Source organism: Ochotona curzoniae, unplaced genomic scaffold (genome assembly GCF_017591425.1).
Source record: "Ochotona curzoniae isolate NIBS_2020 unplaced genomic scaffold, NIBS_Ocur_1.0 scaffold_3835, whole genome shotgun sequence".
NCBI classification, from domain to species: Eukaryota; Metazoa; Chordata; class Mammalia; order Lagomorpha; family Ochotonidae; genus Ochotona; species Ochotona curzoniae.
Genome location: NW_024467114.1, coordinates 21,538,336 through 21,557,503, shown reverse-complemented (window position 1 = coordinate 21,557,503; position 19,168 = coordinate 21,538,336). Strand labels below are relative to the sequence as shown.

At 42.1% G+C, this 19,168-nt stretch overlaps 1 protein-coding gene across 2 annotated transcripts in view; it reads left to right on the top strand.

Moving 5' to 3' along the window:
* Window positions 1–19,168, top strand: part of BMPER (BMP binding endothelial regulator) — a 231,678-nt gene that overhangs the window by 93,915 nt on the left and 118,595 nt on the right. The window lies entirely within an intron of this gene.

Sequence of the window (19,168 nt, the reverse complement as noted above, 5' to 3'; positions counted from 1 at the left end):
GTAGACTCAGGTGAAGTTCCAGACTCCTCGCTTCAACCTGGCCCTCTCCTGGCAAATGGGATAATTTGGGAAGTGAACCAGTGAAAAGAAGATCTCTTTCACTTTGTTTCTCCCTGTCTTTGCAACTCTTTCAAATAAATAAATAAATCCTTTAAAAACAAGACAAAAAAAAAACCAACAGAATTTTCATTAAAAAGCTAATAAAATACACCTTCATGTAATGATACCAATAAATAACTCATGTAAATCTAATCACAGCCAAATAACTGATCAATAAGTAAGTTACAAGCGTCAGAAAGACTAATAGAAGGGAAATAAATACTATTAATTATAATAATAATAATTGTAACTTGATTAAACTCGAATGGAATTAATATGAGAAACCCAATAAGCTCATTTCTTAAGGATGTTTTTAAGAAATTACTATCTCAAACTTTTTGAGAAGGCAGCAGGTTTTGGTTGCCTTTTTGGTTGTCAGACTTCTGGAATCCCGGCTGACTCAGCCTAGAGGCCTGGCTCAATAGCAGGCAGACGTTACTGGAAAAAACTAAGAGCTAAAAATTGCATGCAGATCACTGTACTCTAGACCCTTGCCAGGCTTCCCAGCTTGGTGTTCGTCGGGTACCAGAGCAGAACTCATGATCCTCTCCCTTTGGATCTGCTTCTCCCAAGTCCCCAGTCTCAATGAGTGGTGCAATTCTTTGTTCTCTTTGGAGCTAAATACCTGGAATCTTGCCCTACACCTCGTTGTTCTCATGTCTTTTCTCCATCTACCAAGTCCAGAGGAGTCTGTATCATTACTATGTCTTTCTTCTTTATATAGAAAACTTTACAGGAAAAATTTTAATTAAATTAAAATACGTTGGAACAGAAGAAAGAGAGTGAGAGTGCAAGACAGAGAAAGAGAAAAAGAGACACATAACAGGAAAAGAGATGTTTATTTGCTTGTTCCTTACCCAAATGCCTGATCAACATATAGCCCATCTTGCCTCATTCATGCCTTTGACTACACTGTGTTGTTTTTCAGAACGTGACAGACATCTGATTAGTTCACCTGTAATCATTTCAGTACATTTAAAAAATATTAATATATTATGCATCTTTAAAAACTAGTAAATTCCTTAATGTTACTGAATTTTTAATCAGCGTTTTAATTTCTCTCAGTTTTCTCTTTTTCCCTCGTTGATACAGTTAGTTGATTTAGATCCAAGCAGAGTATGGCTATGATAATTGGTTTATATATCTCCTCAATTTCTTCAGACAAAGATTTCTTTTCCGTTTTTTCCCTTATAACTTATTTGTTGAAGAAATCAGATGGTGTGCTTGCTGTACTGTTCCCGGTGGCAGTTTTCCTTGTGGTATCCCTGTCCTTTAACGACTAATAGTATATCTATAGGGGTTGTCCATGCATTCATCAGTCCCTGTCGCAAACACCTGAGGCTTTGATGTTTATCATCGTAATCATTGCTGACAGTCAGGGAGGAACCTGTACGAGAGTTCATTTTCTCTTCACATACCGTACTTTAATGAGACTAGTCACCTTCTTTTTCTAGCTATATTTTGTTTTAGAAGTTTTATTTATTTGTACTTGGAAGTCAGATTTACAGAGAGAAGGAGAGAGAGAGAGAGAAGGAACGAGAATATCTTCCATCCACTGGTTCATTCTCCAAATGACCTCAACTGCCAGCACTGAGCTTTTCTGAAATCAGGAGCTGGGAGCTTCTTCTGGGTCTTCCAAATGTGTAGAGGGACCCAAGGACCTGAGCCATCCTCTACTGTCTTTCCAGGCCATAAACAAGGAGCTAAATTGGAAGTAGAGCAGCCAGGACACAAGCCAGTCCCGGGACTGAAGAATTAGCCTACTACATCGCTACACCAGTCTCTAGATACATCTTTAGGGGCTTTCCATGGCTGTGTCTTCTTTCTCCCGCTGCACTTGCCATTGAATAATGCCAGTCTTATGGGATTGTTGTTTTTTTTTTTTTTGCCAGTTGTATCATTTACTTTGCATGCTTCATCAGGGCAAGATCCTTGTCTGTCTTTACTTAGCACCAAAGGCAAAGGACAGTGGCAAATACCAGTGCTCAATTAGTACTTTTTAAGTATGTGGCATGAATACTTGAACAATGAACTCAATCAAAGGAGAGCAACACCTAAACAGACATGCTGTGGATTGAGTTTTTCCTTCAATGTGGAGATGTCCGGGGATAGCCAAGTAGGGGTGGAAGAAAATGAGAGGAGAGCAAAGACAAGAGGAGATGGAAAGTTCAGACGGTAGGCCAGTGGTATCAGTCATGTGGATAGGAAGCAGTGTTTCTGGCCGAGATACAGCAGAGGCAATGCTTCCCGGAATGCCCAGGACGGCATTACTATTAAGGGGCCAAAGAGAGGATAAAAATTCTTAAAGAGATCTTGTGCTGTGTGAAGGGGTGTAAGGTAGGCCTGTGTCCCAGTTCAATAGCCCTTGAAGGCATCATTGTGACACAGTGCATTGCAGCCTGTCAAAGCAGCCCATTCATACCTGCTGGTGTGCGCAGTGTCCTTACCAGACTGTGCAGTACTGTGCCAGGCCAGCACCGTGGAGGATGGAATTTCCTCCCCATCTGGCTTTGAAAACACCTACAGTGTAAGAATTCTTGGTTGGGCAACTTAAAATCTTATGGGAAAATGATACAGGGGCGTTGAGATGATAAGTAAATCTTCAAACGCCTTTATAAATATTTTGTAGGCTCCTGATGTAAAATCAATGTTCTGTGGTACAAAGAATAGCTGAAGATTAATATTCTTCAGAAAGTCTATGGAAAAAATGAAATGATGGTTTACCTGGATGCAAAGCAATTTTGAAATGTTCACAGAGATTTTTTAAATACTCATTTTTCATTAATTTCTTGAAGACTTCTGAAGTTTGATACATTTTGCATCAGTAAGAATAGATGTCTAACGATTCATATTTCCTTTATTTTGCTGGACTAAGAATGCTTACGAATTTGTTTTTCTTTCACAAATTTGTTTTTTCTTTCGTAGTCTTATGTCCAAGTAGTGATTCTGCCTACTGGGGATGCCTCTTTTCTGTTGCAGGAGACCAAATATTGCGTATGCTTGTGATTTCATAATAAAGATGTCTGATTTTTTAAATGTCACAACTGCATGTATTCTGAAGATTTCTCTAAATGCGGACAAAATCTTTTAGGCACAAACACAAAACTAAGCACAAGTATAATAGGTGAAGAAAATTAGATTCTGGAGCTGGCCTATATGGGTTTGAATTCTTATTCTATCACTAATTAGCCGAGTGACCTTTGACAAATTACTTAATTGCTCTGTGCCTTTAGTTTTACATCTGCAGAACAGAACAATAATACCATTTCGCAGTGCAGGGCTAAGATCAAATGATTTGCTCCATGTGTTTGGCAGTGTTCCTACCACATGATGAGGTGTATGAAAAAGATAACTGTTGAAATGTTAGCATTGAAATAAATCCATGCTTGTCAGGATTTTACCTATGGGAAATTTGGGACTGTAGAGGAATGACTAGAGTACTAAGCATCCAACAAACATGTTTGGTTCCTTATTAATGGGCACATGCGCATTCCTTTAGTAGTTGAAAACGCGAAATATTTGATCTATAGGTATTCATCACTGTCTGCTAGCTGTGGCTCTAAAGGACACCTATTTCAGACGGATTCCTCTAACCCTGTGTTCTCAGTCTGCAGCTCCTAGACCCTGCGCCACGCAGTGGTGCTCCAGTGGAAGGCACTGAAGTGTGTCCCTGTGTTGGGCACTATGCCCCTGGAAAATCACAGGTTTGTATGAGTCAGTATGGCAGCATTTCAGAATAGTAGCTTTGGAAAGCTGGCAAAAAAGAACTCAAGCAGGGGAGGAGGAAAGGAGAGCAGGATTGAGAGGATGCTGTCAAACTTTCAAGCTTATAAAGAAAACTCAATTAGGACCCTAATCTATCCCCTGATCGTATTGTCCTGATGAAAACGTGGGTGGTATTTATTATTTATCCCACGCATTTTTAACCTCTTACTAGGAACATAATGGGATGCTTTCCAGTCGCTCTACTGATAGAAAGATAGCAAAGCTCAAATATTCTTTGATCACCAGTAATTATGTAAAATAGGCTTGAGAAGGGTTTTGGCCTGTGATTGAATCTTAAAATAATGATTTCATGTGCACATTGTCACTTGGTTTATTTTTCCCCCCCCCAAGTGTTCAAACCTGTTTAAATGCAGTGCCTCAAGACTTTCTACAGAAAATTGTTCAAACTGAGTGGCTTGAAATGTTCTGAGGTTTATCTTTCCCTTTCCTTTTAATATTAGGACCATATTCGTCCTTCCTCTGCTTGCTACACGTTATGGACTCCACAGGATTCCTTAGGGGACTGGCCCCATGATGAGGTCACATCTGCAATTTCTTTTAGTTCTTGAACTGAAATTCAGTTTTAGTTTCAATGACTTCTCTTAATCACCTCACCTGGGTTGAATGTTAAATTTTTTAAAAACGTATTTGTGTGGTTTCCAGTTTTGGAGTTTTGTCTGAGTAGATTCTCCTGCATCCAAATCATGCAAGTGTGTCTTCAACCACCATGCCCAATCCATTCTCACAACACTTTCAGGAAAAATACGTTTTTAGGGGTTGGGGAAGAGGTTGATTGGTGGGGTATAAATGACACGAATAATTTTCAGTTAGTATATATTTATTGCAAATTTAGAGTTTGCAGTTAAAATGTTGGTATTATTTAATATTGCTGTTTTTCTAATGACAAGTAAAAGGAATCAACTTCATTTTAAATCAGAAATCCATGTGATATTAGACTCAGAAGGAACATGGGGAAGATGGCTAAAACATGGAGAAACACAGCTTAGTTTCTAAAGAAACTAGAAGCAGGTAGCAGAAAATTGTCAGAGCCCCCATTCTGGGCTGGGAGGTGGTTCTGTTGATTGTACAGACTGAGTAGAGTGAATTATTCAGTGGTGTCTATGGAAGGCTGATCATTGGGAAAATGTTAATTCAGTAAATGTTGCTGTTTGAGGAATGATTTGGTCTCTGAACTCATATAAGGGTTTAAGCCCAGATTTAAAAGTTTGTGAACGAAGAGGTTGCAAACTTATCCAACTACAGTGCCTGGAGATGGGGTTTTGGGGAAGTGCTTAGACTGAATCAAGTTGTCAGGGTGCGGCCCCTGTGGATGGCTGCTGGTGGCTTTTTAAGGTCAGAAGTAGACATCAACAGACAGATGAGCCTTGTAAATCTTCCAGCATGAAGGTCACAGATGAGGTGCCTAGATCTTGCGCCTCCAGCACCATGACTAAATAACCCTCTTTTTTTTTTTTTTTTTTTTTTTTTGTGAAGTTACTCTGCTTTGGACATTTTCTTAGGATCAGAAAAAGTGACTGATAGGATAGGTTCAAAGTACTACTTCAGATTAGCCAATTTAAAAATGCTGCCTTGTGGGTCCAGCGCGATAGCCTAGCGCCTAAAGTCCTCACCTTGCATGCACCAGGATTCCATATGGGCACTGGTTCTAATCCTGGCAGCCCCGCTTCCCATGCATGTCCATGCTTGTGGCCTGAGAAAGCAGTTGAGGACAGCCCAATGCTTGGGGACTCTGCACCCATGTGGGAAACCCAGAAGATGCTCCTGGCTCCTGGCTTCTGATCAACACAGCTCTGGCTATTGCAGCCACTTGGGGAGTGAATCAGTAGATGGAAGATCTTCCTCTCTGTCTCTTCTCTCTGCATCTCAGTTTCCAATAAAAATGAAATAAATTTCTAAGTAATTCTCAGACTAATTCTCTGAAGTGCTTGATAGAAGACATATTCCTGGACTTCTTTCCTAGTCTCAGATTTGGTGAGTCTGGAGTGGGGCCTGAGAGCCCAGATTCCTCTGAGTTCCTGCCTGATGCAGCGAGGACCACCCAGCTCAGGGTTAGCATATCCTTGACTGGCACGGATGCCTGTGTGTCTGCTCTGTTGTCCCTCTTGTCATCTTAACCTCGGCAGTGCCTGCGTTACTTTGACTTGGGAGACCGAGCACTCTGTTGGATGTTTTCCCCAAAGGTACTACATTTGCCAATAAAAGGCGCTAGTTGGGTTTCCGAAGCGAGTGTTGGGCACAGGATTATTTTCTTCAGTTTGCCTCTAAGTCTGCGTTAGTGAAGCCTCCAAAACCACCATCCGTGTTCTGAGCTATCTTTGTTTACTGAGTTTGGAGTCACCAGCAACCACATGCAGTGTCCTTCCTTGTTAGAAGAAAATAAAGAACACTGTGGTTTAAAGGCCATCGTTATGACTTGGGGAGACAAAATAGTTGACTTCAAAGAAGGAATGTTGGAAGGTGAAGCCACACCTCCTCTCTCAGCAGCCACATGGAAACCTGCTCCCCTAGCTGCACCCCATCCTGCTGCCTTGAAAGGTAAAGGATCTTTAGCATACATCAGGAAGACATGTGTGATTCTAGTATTTTCAAGTTAGAATTAGCAGAGATCTAATACTGAAGGTGGATTTAGTTACACAAGCTTTAGATCTTCATTTCAAAAAACCTGTGTGTGAATCCGATGGTCACTTTGAAAGGTGCTGGCCAAGTTCTATACACCTGACAAATGCAGGGGGATGAAAGTGGGCAGCAGGTACGTCTGCTCGAGTTCCATGTTTCAGTTCCCATCCGGAACACAGACTGTACTGGTGTAGTATTTTACGTTTCTGAGCCTTTTAATGCACTGGTCTGCCTTGGCTTCATCACAGATACTTCCTGAGATGTTTCAAGCTGGAGAGAAACCCTGTTAAAGTGGATTTTTTTCCTTTTGAAAGTTGTCTCACTTTTCCCTTCTGTAAATCTGAAAGAAGAAAGAAAAATTCCTGCAAGGTAGACTCACAAACCACCCTTACCCACTCCCTGCCCCCAACGCATGGGCTTTTAGGCCTCATTTTTGTAACTGCAATGTTCTGGCTGATTCAGAGAGGGGCCTGTTGGTGTAAGAGACGAGTCTATCACAGCTGTGCACCAGGAGAAGCCCCGATCTGATTTCCTTGTAAAATCCTCGTCAGTGCTGAGGATGGGAAAAGAAAACTGTAGGTTTCCAGAGGGCTGATGAGTGGAAGTCCCACGGGTGGACGAGCTGCTGGATAGCTTACTCAGTGGACCCCCTGCAGGATGCTGATCTGTCGGCGGCGATGAATGCCTTTTTGGGAGCCCAAATAGCCCACAGTGTTGTATCACTGTCACTAGAAGAGAGCTTTGAAGAAACCAGAGAACATCTTTTTTCCCCCTTATCCTCCAGCTCCAAAACAGCTTGTATGCAGTGGAGGCTTGGGATTTGATTGCTTGATAAATCATATGGTATGGACAGCAGGGATTAAGAGCAAACTGGACATATTCACAGACCAGGAGCTGTTTTGTGGTCAAGTGACCAAGGTCAAGGGCTCCGCTACTACTAAGCACCCTCCCCACACTGAGATTTTACTTCTGGGACATAAGATACATGAAAGACATTTTTCTTCCTCTAATATGCATCGTTTATACTCTCAACCTCAGGAAAGTCCTCAGAGAATGAGCTCACGCAGTGTTCATGGACAGCCGTTGCAGACTGCTGAGTTAAGTCTCTCGTGGAGTGATGTCACGGGGAATGTCAGGCACCAAGGGTCATGTAGTTGCTCATTTAGTCATCTCATAAACACTCTCGGAGCTCTAGTCTGCAGCACACCTTGTGCCACACACCTGTGCCACACATAGCATTTTCCTGCTTGGTACTGAAGAATTTAGGTAAGGTAGTCCTTGTAGAGCAACTTATTGGGAGTGCACAGTGGCGTGAAGACCGGTGGTTGGTGTTCCAGATACTAGTAGGAGATATCAGAGAACACTAAATAGGGAGGGGCATCAGCCTTGTTTGGGGGCAGTGGAAGCTAGTATATTAAGTTTGACAGCAGTAGCAGACCTGTTGAATTCTGGAGAGTGAACAGGGTTGTATCAGAGGAAAGAAGAATTTAGAAAGGAAGTAGAGGATACAGCATGTATGCCGAGAAAGGCCTGGGGACCAGAGAAAACACAAAACACCCTAGCCATGGCTCAGGATGAGTGAAGCAGAAATAAGCAATAAAGTAGGCAGAGATGTCCATGCGGACTTTGGTTTTGCCATAAGAACCAGCAGGAGCCACTGAAAGAGTTAAGCAGTGGGAAGAAGGATCAGTGTGGACAATGACTCATGTGTTGAGGATTTCTTATGTACTGGCTATCAGACACAGAAGTTAGGGATAGAGTGTTGAGCTTACTAGTTAATATGCCCATGTTCCGCATCAGAGTGCCTGGGTTTATTACTTGGCTGTGGCTCCTGACTTCAGTATCCTGCCAGGGCAAACCCTGGAGGACAATGGTGATGGTTCAGGTAGTTGGATTCCTGCCATCCTTGCAGGAGACCTGGCTTGAACTCTTCTGTTACAAGACCCTGGCTCAGACCTAAACACCACAGGTATTTGTGATATTGAATCGGTAGATGGAGTCGTGTTTATCTCCTCTGCCTCTCTCCCTCTCAAGTAAAAAGTAGTCATTCAACACTTAGCTTTAGCGGATGGGAGCAGGGTGTTGCATGGAAAGGACAGGTTTCGGGGGGATCTCTACTCTGTCTCTTGTCCCTGTGTATGGAGGATGGCTACTTCTGGAAGCACATCCAGGCCAGCCGTGCTCCAGTCGAAGAGTTATATGTGATGCTTGCTGAAATCAAGTTTGTGGCTCTAATTCCAGAGATTCCGATTCTGCAGTTTTGGGTACTCATTGGGAATCTGCACTTGTCCTCAGACTCCTCAGTGTTATTCTGGTATTAGTTGTCTGTGGGTTGTATCTGGAGTTAACAAAGCAAGATAGATTACAAGGTTTAGGGAGAGATCTTGAAGGAGCAGGATGACTACGATGAATTATTTGCTTAGCAAACTAATTGCTGGCACAGGCGGGTCAGTCAGCAGTGGGCAAAAGAGAACAGAGAAGGCAAGCACCAGTGTGCATATGATACATACATATGTGCAAAGTATATGGTAGTGTGTGTGTGTGTGTGTGTGTGTGTGTGCGCGCGCATGCATGCCTGTCAGAAGAGAGGCTTAGGGTAAGAGAAAGTCCACTTTTAGCCGGCCCCCTCCATTCCATTTGGCTAATTGCTTCAGAAATGCTTGAATATAAGGTAGAGGGAGAAGATGCTTCACAAACCTTAGGGTGGTAGAAGGCTTGCAGAAGAAACGTAGGGAAAAAACACGTGGAAATATAGGAAGAGGATTTTCAGCCTTTTTTACAATCTTTGGGAAAATATTTCTGACCAGCTTTTTCATCGAGTTCCAATAACTGTTATTTATTATCTCTGAAATTTTTGGCAATGCTGAATGATCAATAATAATGATGGCCCCTTTTTATCTGAGGTAGTGACACTGCCTTTTCGACTTTGAACTAATGTGTTTTTGAAAACAAATTTCAGATTCCCACAGATTTTAATCTGACTTAATTAATTTAAATCTAATCAAAATGAATAATTTTATGCAGTCATGATTCTAAGGATAAGTAGTATTAATTGGGCCTTATATATGCCAGGGACTATTTATGAAGGTTTATTTGAGAAATTTTGCTTAGTTTTTACAACAGCTCTTGGAAGTAGGCATCACCACTGTCAGAACAACTGTTTTGTCAAGATCACATAATAATTAAATTTCTGAGCTAGAACTGGAGCCAAAGTCTGGCTCCAAGGCAAATTTTTGAAGAATTTGTCAGTTGTGATTCTTGTTCATTATTGTTATTTTTAACCTTTGGCTTAAAAATGTAAATGATATATTAAAAATTAAATATGTTTGTGGGATAGTGTGATAATTCAGTATATGCATACAATAAGCAAGAATTAAATCAAGATAATTAGTGCTTCCTTGTCTTTAAACATTTATCATTTCTTTACATTGGGAAACCTTTGGACTCCTAGGTTTAAAACTTATTTTTAACTTACATATTTGAAAGAGGAACAACAGAAAGGAAGAGATAGATATCTCCTATTAGATGATTCGTTTTCCAAGCCTGCAACAGCTGGGACGAGGACAGACCAAAGTAGCAGCTGGGGCCCCAATCCAGACCTCCCACATGGGTGGCAATGGCCCAAGTGCTTGAGCCATCAGCCACTGCTTCCTTGTGCATGTTAGCTTGAAGCCAGAATGCAGAAAAAACCTAGGATTCAAATGCTGGCACTCTGATACATAGTACAGGCATTCCAAACCACAACCAGTAAGGACCATCGTCTCTCTTCTAGATGTTTATAAAATGTGAAAAATTGATATGAATTATGGTAACCTTACCATACCATGGAACTTACACTTTCAGGGCCCAGTACAATAGCCTAGTGGCTAAGTCCTTGTTTGCATGTGGCAGCATTCCATATAGGTGCCTGTTCATGTTCCAGCTGCTCCACTTCGCATTTAGCTCCCTGCTTGTGACCTGGAAGAGCGATATAGGACAGCCCAAACCCTTGAAAGCTCTGGGACCCTGCATCTGTGTGGGAGACCTGGAAGAGGCTCCTGGTTCCTGGCTTCGGATTGGCTCAGCTTTAGCTGTTACAGCTACTTGGGGAGTGAATAAGCAGATGGAAGATCTTTCACTCTGTATCTCCTTCTCCTTTTCTTTGTAGATCTGCCTTTCCAATAAATAACAAATTTTCAAAATAATGTATACTTTCAAAAAGTATGTGGAATTAGGAATTTTATTAGAGGTTTATTTATTTGAATTTGAAAGGCAGATTTTACAGAAAGAGAAGGAGACAGAGAGAGAGAGAGAGAGAGAGAGGTTTTATAACTGCTGATTCAGTCCTCCAAATGGTGCCAGTGGTTGGAGCTGAGCCTATCTGAAATCAGGATCCAGGAACTTCTTCCAGATCTCTCACATGGATGCAGTTACCCAAGCACTTAGAATTATCCTCTGCTGTTTCCCTAGGACATGAGCAGGGAGTTGGATCACATGTTGAGCAGCCTGATTAGAACCAGTGCCTATATGGGATGCTAGTATGGGAAGCTGAGAATTAGTGTGCTACCCCAATGTTCTGGCCCCTTCTCCCTGGTTTATAACGATATGGTAGAACCAAAACAGATGCTCAGCAGGTCCCTTGCCCAGTACTTCATTGTTGCAGATATGGTTATTGTACAAACACGCCAAGTTGTGTATACTGTATCGGTCACTGAATTGATCACCCATCCCTGTACCCATGTATCTGTGCATCTGTCCATGCAGACATTCATTCTCACCCACAGACTACTGAGTGCCCGCCACTGTGCCCAAGCTTGAAACACAGTGGTGACCAAAGCGGGAAGGTAAGCCCCTGCTGTCAGGATACGTCCTTCCTCATGGGTTATTCCTGCAGTTGGAATGGGATGGTAGTGATTAGATCCAAGCAGAGAACAGGAAGTACTAAAGGCCGTTGTCACAGCATTTGTGTCCTACTCTGTGGTGCTTCTCAGCCATGACTCCTGGAGGCATCTCGGTTTAACGAAAAGTGTCCAACCTGGATGGAAACTCCCAGAACCTGTGTCATCACATGGGCGTTGAAGAGATTCTTTCCCATCTACAAGTGTTCTGGGGGCTGCTGTAATTTTGAAAGTATTAGAGACTTACTATAAGTAAAAAAAAAAATTCTAGTGAATGGAACTTACATCCTCATATTTTTCTGGGAATGTTTGGTCAAGGAGTTTTCTCACATGTTGCCTTCCCTTGTCCTGTGGGAGATGTGGGGGGATTTCACAGAGGGGAGCAGTCCCAGTAACCTCTCTCTATGTCCAGAGTCCCTTAGGGTAGAAGAACTATTAAATCCCAGGCAAAATCTTTGAGGAAGAACCTGAACTCTTTCGTAAAATTCGCTCATTCAGGAACTCCAACTCAGCATTGAACTCAAATCTATTTTCAGCCTCTACAGGACAAATAAGAGACTCTTGCTGTGGGCAGCTTTCTGAATTCTGCTCAGCCTGGAATGAGCAATAGCCTCTAAGGGTAATTTAGATTTGGATTCACTTAACAAGATTATGACCAAGAGAACTGAGCCCTTTAAGGATTGCCAAGAAAAGAAGAGAAAAGAAAGAAGTGAAGAGGCAGCGAAGAAGCCCTCACGCTGGCAGAGGCTCCCCCTCCTGTCCCCAGCTTGCCAGAGACCCGGTAGTCGCCTCCTGTTCCCCGTGCTGATGAGGTGGCTGAGCTTCCTTCCGAACTTCCTCTTGCAGGTCAGAGCCAACAGTCATCTCTCTCCTGTCACACGAGTTGAGACGTGAGCCGAGGGGCTTTGAGCCAACCTGGCACACTCTTTGAAACTAGCAGTGAAATGGATTAAGACAGTTTGAGAGGGCCATGGGGGATAAACCAAGGAAATGAGTGCTTTGTCTCCACAAGAGAGTCTGCTCATGGTGGTAAGCATCCCTTTGCAAGTCTCAGGTTCATCCGCTTCATGTTAGAGAGTCTTGGGATTTACCGAGATGACATGGTGGGGAATGACAGGTAGCTTCCTTACACTGTTGGTACCAGTATGCCTGGCTATCGTAATTTGTCACCCAAGACCATCTTGGAGAAACGTTTTTTTTTAAAAAGAGATTTATTTTCTTTGAAAAGTAGAGTTATAGAGAGAAGGAGAGACCCAGAGAGAAACAGCTTCCTTCTCCTGGTTCACTCCCCAAATGGAAGCAATGGCCAGAGTTGGGCTGATCTGAAGCTGGAAGCCAGGAACTTCTTCCAGTTCTTCTGTGTGGGTACAGGGGCACAAGGACATTAGCCATTCTCTGTTGCTTTACTACACTTTTAAGTAGGGAGCTGGAGAAGCTGGGATATGAACTGGCGCCAGTGTGGGAAGTTGGCACTGCAGATGGAAGCTTAGCGTGCCATGCCATCACACTGACCCCAACATTTTCATATTCCAATCCTCAGCGGAACAACAGTGAAGATGATGAAGATTCAGCTCATTCCATGGAGGAAGTAAGTTCTGTGCATTTTCCTGCTAATAGAGCAGCATGGCTCTTGTGAGTCTGTCTGTCCTCCCAGGTCTCTGTTCTTTGCCTCCCTCCTGACCATCCTTGCTGTCTGAGGTTCATGCCTCCTCCAGCTTTTGGCATCCTTTACCACGCTTTCAAGTCATTGCCAAGGTTCCAGAGGAGCTAAGCACATGAACTTCTACTGCTGGTACACATGATAGAAAGCTCAGATAATGACAATATTGCATTATGCTTTAAGTTAGGATATTTCAGTAGAAATTGTATGACTATTATACAGAAAATTTGTGAAGTGGTTTAAGTAATGATGTTTATTTCCTTTTTTCCGGGGGGGGGATCTAATTTTATTTGGGAGACAGGAGAGGCAAAGAAAGAGCTTCCAGGCATTGTTTCATTCACTCCTCCAATGTACACAAGGCCAGGGATAGACCAGGCCTCCCCTTCCCTTCCCTTCCCTTCCCTTCCCTTCCCTTCCCTTCCCTTCCCTTCCCTTCCCTTCCCTTCCCTTCCCTTCCCTTCCCTTCCCTTCCCTTCCCTTCCCTTCCCTTCTTTATTTATTTATTTATTTATTTTTGGAAAGTCAGATATACAGAGAGGAGCAGAGACAGAGAGAAAGATCTTCCATCCATTGATTCACTCCCCAAATGACCACAATGGCCAGAACTGAGCTGATCCGAAGCCAGGGGCCAGGACCCTCTTTTGGGTCTCCCATGTGGGTGCCGGGTCCCAAGGCATTGGGCCATCTTCAACTGCTTTCCCAGGCCACAATCAGGGAGCTGGCTGGGAAGTGGGACCGCTGGGAACCAGTACCCTTATGGGGTCTTGGTGTGTACAAGGTGAGGGCTCCAGCCACTAGTCTACTGCTCTGCGCCCCAAGGCTTACCTTTCTATACCATGGTACTGGCCCTCTTGTGCTGTTCCTGATTCCTGAAAAAGTGGTGTTACCTATGAATTTCTGATTGTGGCAGATGAGGATTACTTTAGCTGTTTTGCATGTTCCTGTTTTTTTGCAGCCCAATGTTCCTGTACTTCCTCTTCTGACACAAACACTATTAGTAACATAAGTCTTGAGTATGTAAATGTTTGTTTAAATCACTGTCTGCACTCAGGTGTCCTGTAGCAAGAGGTGGCCTTGTTTTTAATGCAATACGTGCTTTTTTAGGAAATAATTTGGGATAATTCCGATATAGGTGCCCAAAGGAAGAAAGGGGCTTCTTAAGAGTTGATTCTTGATCCTTTTCGAGATGTCAAGCTGAATACATGAAATGAACCTGAAGATGCCATGAAATTATATGTAATTTTTACTTATAAATAACTTTGAAAATTGTTTGCCCCTCTTTAAGCCTAACAAGATAGTTGGCCAAGGAAAGTATATGTTGTGGGTTGACCTGATAATCAAGTGTTGCACGGGGGTTCAGGTGCAGGGTGAGCAGTGCTGCTGGGTTCCGGATGCTAAGCAGCAGTGGGAACCTGCTCTGAGAGGAGGAGACAGAGGATGAGCTTCTCTCAGAAAAGTCTCTCCCTCTCTCTTTCACTGTCTTTTCATCTCCCTGTCACCCTGCCTTTCAAATAAAAAAAAATAATTTTTTTTAAAAAAAGTCTGGTACTGCCCATGGGAAGAAGGATGTTTCGTTATAAGTCTCATTGTGGAGTTGGGAGGAGGGGAGAGAAGTTGAGACTAGCTAACAACCTATTTCTTTTTTTCCCTGATTGGGTTGGGGACTGGGCTGGGGCCTTACCTTTGGGTTGATGGATTTGGATCAGTGATGGGGAAGAGAGCCTAGGAGAGCAGGGATCATCAGGAGAAAGAGGACTTTCCTGAAGAGCACAGACATCCCATTACTATACCTGTTGGTAATCACAGGCTTCCCATTGGGTTCTTTCTTCTTTGTGGGTGAAGTTAATGATTTCAAGGGTTTCGAAAAAGGACAATATAGCAAGTTTTCATTCAGCTTTCTTTACATAAAACCAAGCAAGCACTTGAAAAGGCCATGTTGTTGACCTCAACACACTAGAGGTGATTTCTTTGAGATCCTGGTTTGCCTAAAACAATGGCCACCTTATGTGACCAGTGCACCTACAGTGCCTTGGAGATGGGAGCTTTTTAGGACCGCCCAACTCACTAAAGAATTCAGAGTGACTAAAATGAAAATGGCCACTGTGTTTTTCTGGAAAAGTGCTTTGCTGCTCTTCTGAGCTGAAGCTGACGACTGATGTGTTTTCATAGAAAAAGTACAAGCTCTAGAGATGCAAACATCTGTTCTTTCTCATTCTTGCCTCTTAGACTCATACTTTGATTCTCCTACCCGCCCAGTGTCCTTTCTCTTTTTCCCTACTGAATACCTGAAAATTTAGATGTAAATGGCCAATCTGGATTCTTGACAGTTTTACTGGAACAAAATGGGTGTTTTCTGGCTTTCATTGTCCATATCTGGATGGTTCTGTGGGTGACTATTGATCTTGCCTCTGCGGTCACATAGCCCAGATGACATTACTTGAGTGAATTTGCCTGTGTAAGTGATGAATACACAGTGATTCCCTGGGACAATAGGGCTCATGTCGATGACCCCACTGTGCTAATATACTTTGCTTTGTTTATTGTGGAAATGAGAATGACTTCATGGTGTAGACTTCAAGTTTATAAAATACAAAGCATTTAAGTCAGTGATTCTCAAAGTGCGTTCCATGGATCCCTAGGAGACCTCAAGACCGTTAAAGGGGGTACGTGAAAGTCAAACTATTTTTATCATAATATTAAAGCATTATTTATCTTTTTTGTTAGTTCCCATCTCCAACAGTAACTAAAAGTGCTACAGCCTCCACACAAACCGAAGGCATGACACTTAACTGTACTGATAGCCACTGTTAGTCATTTCCATGTACTCTGAGTAACAAAAGAAAGAAAAATGTGATCTTCATGTAAAAGTGACCTTGATTTATTAGCTTTTATTAAATCTTACACTTGAATAGTTGTCATTTAGACCTGGAAATAATAGGTCTGATATATATTGAAATAGAGCGGGTGGTTACAGGAAAAATAAGTGTTTATTTGAGTTATAACATGACCTAGCCACCATTTCATAAAATTCCATTTTTTTTCCTTACAAAAATGACTTGGCAGACAAAATTATGATTATTCAAACTTGAGTGTTTGGCAGACATTTACTCAAAAGTAACAAAAAAAAATGAGGATGTCACTTCAAGGAAAACAAATGGCAACAGTTGTTGCCAGTGATAAAATCTGAGCTTTGAAGTGAATTTTGGAAAGTTTTATTTATCGTTGTGAGTTTAATAGCTTTCTGATACTCGAAGACTGTTCTGAAAAGATCATATTCATAAATGTGATTTACTGTTGATATTTTGTGGCAAATTTCATCAACATTTGGAAACTGTACCTAACTCAGTTTTTTTTTTTTTTTAAATGATCAATGTGTACTGCTGAAACCAAACCAAACCAAACCAAACCTGTGCCTGGGGATGGGTATTTGGCAAAGCAGTGAAGTGACTCTCTGGACATTGCACCCATATTGAAGTGTCTAGGTTCACTCTCTGCTGCCATTCTTGTGTCTTGCTAATACACACTGTGAGAGGCAGGCAAAGCCGGGGATGCTAGTTGGGTTCTGTCTTGGAGTTCTGGGCTCCTGGCCAAATCTGTCCTAGCTCTGGCTCTCTGGGCATTTGGAGACTGAACCAGCAGGTGGGAGAGCTCTTTCTTTCTCTTTGTTTTTCAAGTAAACAAAACAAATAAGTAAAATTTTTAAAATTTATGCATGGGTAAAGACCCAATTGAAATACGTGATAGAGCAATAAATTTTAATGTAGCAGAATAATTCAGCAGTAATTGTTGTTAATAATTATTGCTTTGCATTCTGTATTTCAGTTAGTCTTTAAGATTGTTGAATTTTTTCTATAGTATCAATGGAAAGTAATCGTAATTATATGAAATAGCTATCAAAGTTCTCTATTTGACAACTGCATGTCTGTTTAGTTGGATTTTTTTGAAAATGATTTGTTTTAACTTGAGAAACAGATTTACAGAGAGAGAGAGAGAGAGAAAGAGAGAGAGTCAAAGACAGAAAGATCTTCCATATGTGGGCTTAGTCGCCGAATGGCCACAGTGGCCAGAGGTAAGCCAATCCAAAGCCAGGAGTCATGAGCTTCCTCTGTGTCTTCCATGTGAGTACAGGGTTCAAGGACTTGAGCCATCCTGCACTGCTTTCCCAGTGCATAAGCAGGGAACTGAGTCTGAAGAGAATACCTGGAACTAGAACTGGTAACAAAATGGGATGTCAGTACTGCAGGCAGAGGGCAGCCTGTTGAGCTACTGTACAAGCTCCTGAATTTTCTTCATACACTTCACTGAAAATAATATATTATAATGAAAAGAAAAAAAAGAGAGAGAATTCAATAGTGTCTCTAAAGCCCAGATAAGGAAGTTTTCAAAATTGTAAAACAATACCACTCTTCACTAACTTTTTGTTTGTTTGTTTTATTTTGGACAATATAGTTATTTGTCATAAATAATTATTTATACTTGTATGTAATAGGATTTTGCTATTAAAATGGATATGCTTAAATTTTCTCCGTTTTTATTTTCCACACATTATATTGGTAGATGGATGTAACCGTGTCAACCAAAGTTCTTGGGTAGGGTCAGGAATGTTTAAAGGTGTGATGAGATCCTGAGCAACAAAGTTTAAAAACTGCTGAGGTGTGCTATTTTCGACATTTGACAGCACAGACTAGGCGTTCATGTCTAGTTTACACAGACAGCAAATTATTTTTCTTGTGCTTTTCATTTTTTTGTAGCTTTCCCATTGTCCTTTGGTTCCATCAAGAAAGGCTCGTAAGACATTCTGTTGGCCCTCAATTCTGGTGCTCCAGTGCACCCTGCCCACCTGTTGGAGACCCCACCTTACAGCATCTGCTACGCCCACCTGTAGTGGAAGAGAGGAACCCTGGGTACCAAAGCTAAATCATCATTTTCATCCTGTCTTGCAGATTTCATGTGCAAGCATCGATACCCTGCCCAGGGAAAGAAATGACTCTGTTCTTATCTAAAGACAAAATCTAGAAAAATGACTGTGAATTCATTATCAACAATACCACCAATATAATGGGATAGAAAGGGCAATAAAATGTTCTTTAAGGGAACTCATGGAGAGTTCTTGCTAAGGCTTCCAATCTTGAAAAATAGAATGCCCATCAGTATTGTAGTTTATCAACAGACATGTGAATATTTAGAGAAGTAATTGTGTTGGACACTGGGATAATTTGGTGAATAATAGTCCTTACGGTCCTTGACTATAAATTTGTGTATATATATTTGTGCGTGTAGCGAGGCAAATTTGAAAGCCCTAAGTATAGATGAAATAGATTAATGGAGCAACTAATTCAAAGCTCTCACAGTCTCTAAGAAAAATATTTTGACTTATTATCTATTTTCCTTTATTTGAAAGGCAAAGAGAGTTAGAAGGACAGTTGTTCCTGTTATTTCACTCCCCAAATGCCCATAACACCTGGTGCTGGCCAGGCTGGAGCCGTGAGCCCAGATTTCGATCTGTGTCACCCACAGCGGTGGCGGGTGCTGGAACCTTCACTCGCTGTATTCCGGGATGCACTGGAGCAACAGAGCCAGAGAGGCTGAAACTGGAAGCTGATTTCTCATTTGGAATCTTTTTTTTAAAAAGATTTATTTTTATTATTATTTTTTTTATTGGAAAGGCGGATATACAGAGAGGAGAGACAGAGAGGAAGATCATCCGTCTGATGATTCACTCCCCAAGTGAGCGCAACGGCCAATGCTATGCTGATCTGAAGCCAGGAGCCTCTTCTGGGTCTCCCACGCGGGTGCAGGGTCCCAAAGCCTTGGGCGGTTCTTAACTGCTTTCCCGGGCCAGAGGCAGGGAGCTGGTAGGGAAACGGGGCTGCCGGGATAGAACCAGCGCCCATATGGGATTCCGGGGCGGCAAGGCGAGGACCTTAACCACTGCGCCACCGCGCCGGGCCCTGTTTGGAATCTTAATCGCTGCACCAAATAGCCACAATGATGGATATCAAGTTTTAATTGCAGTCAGTGGCACACATGTCACATAGGAATGAGGTGAAAACTATGCCATTTCCACCCCTTCCTCTTCAAAGCATCACATAGCACTGGAGAAGAGGAGGTTTGGGGAAGGGAATTGATC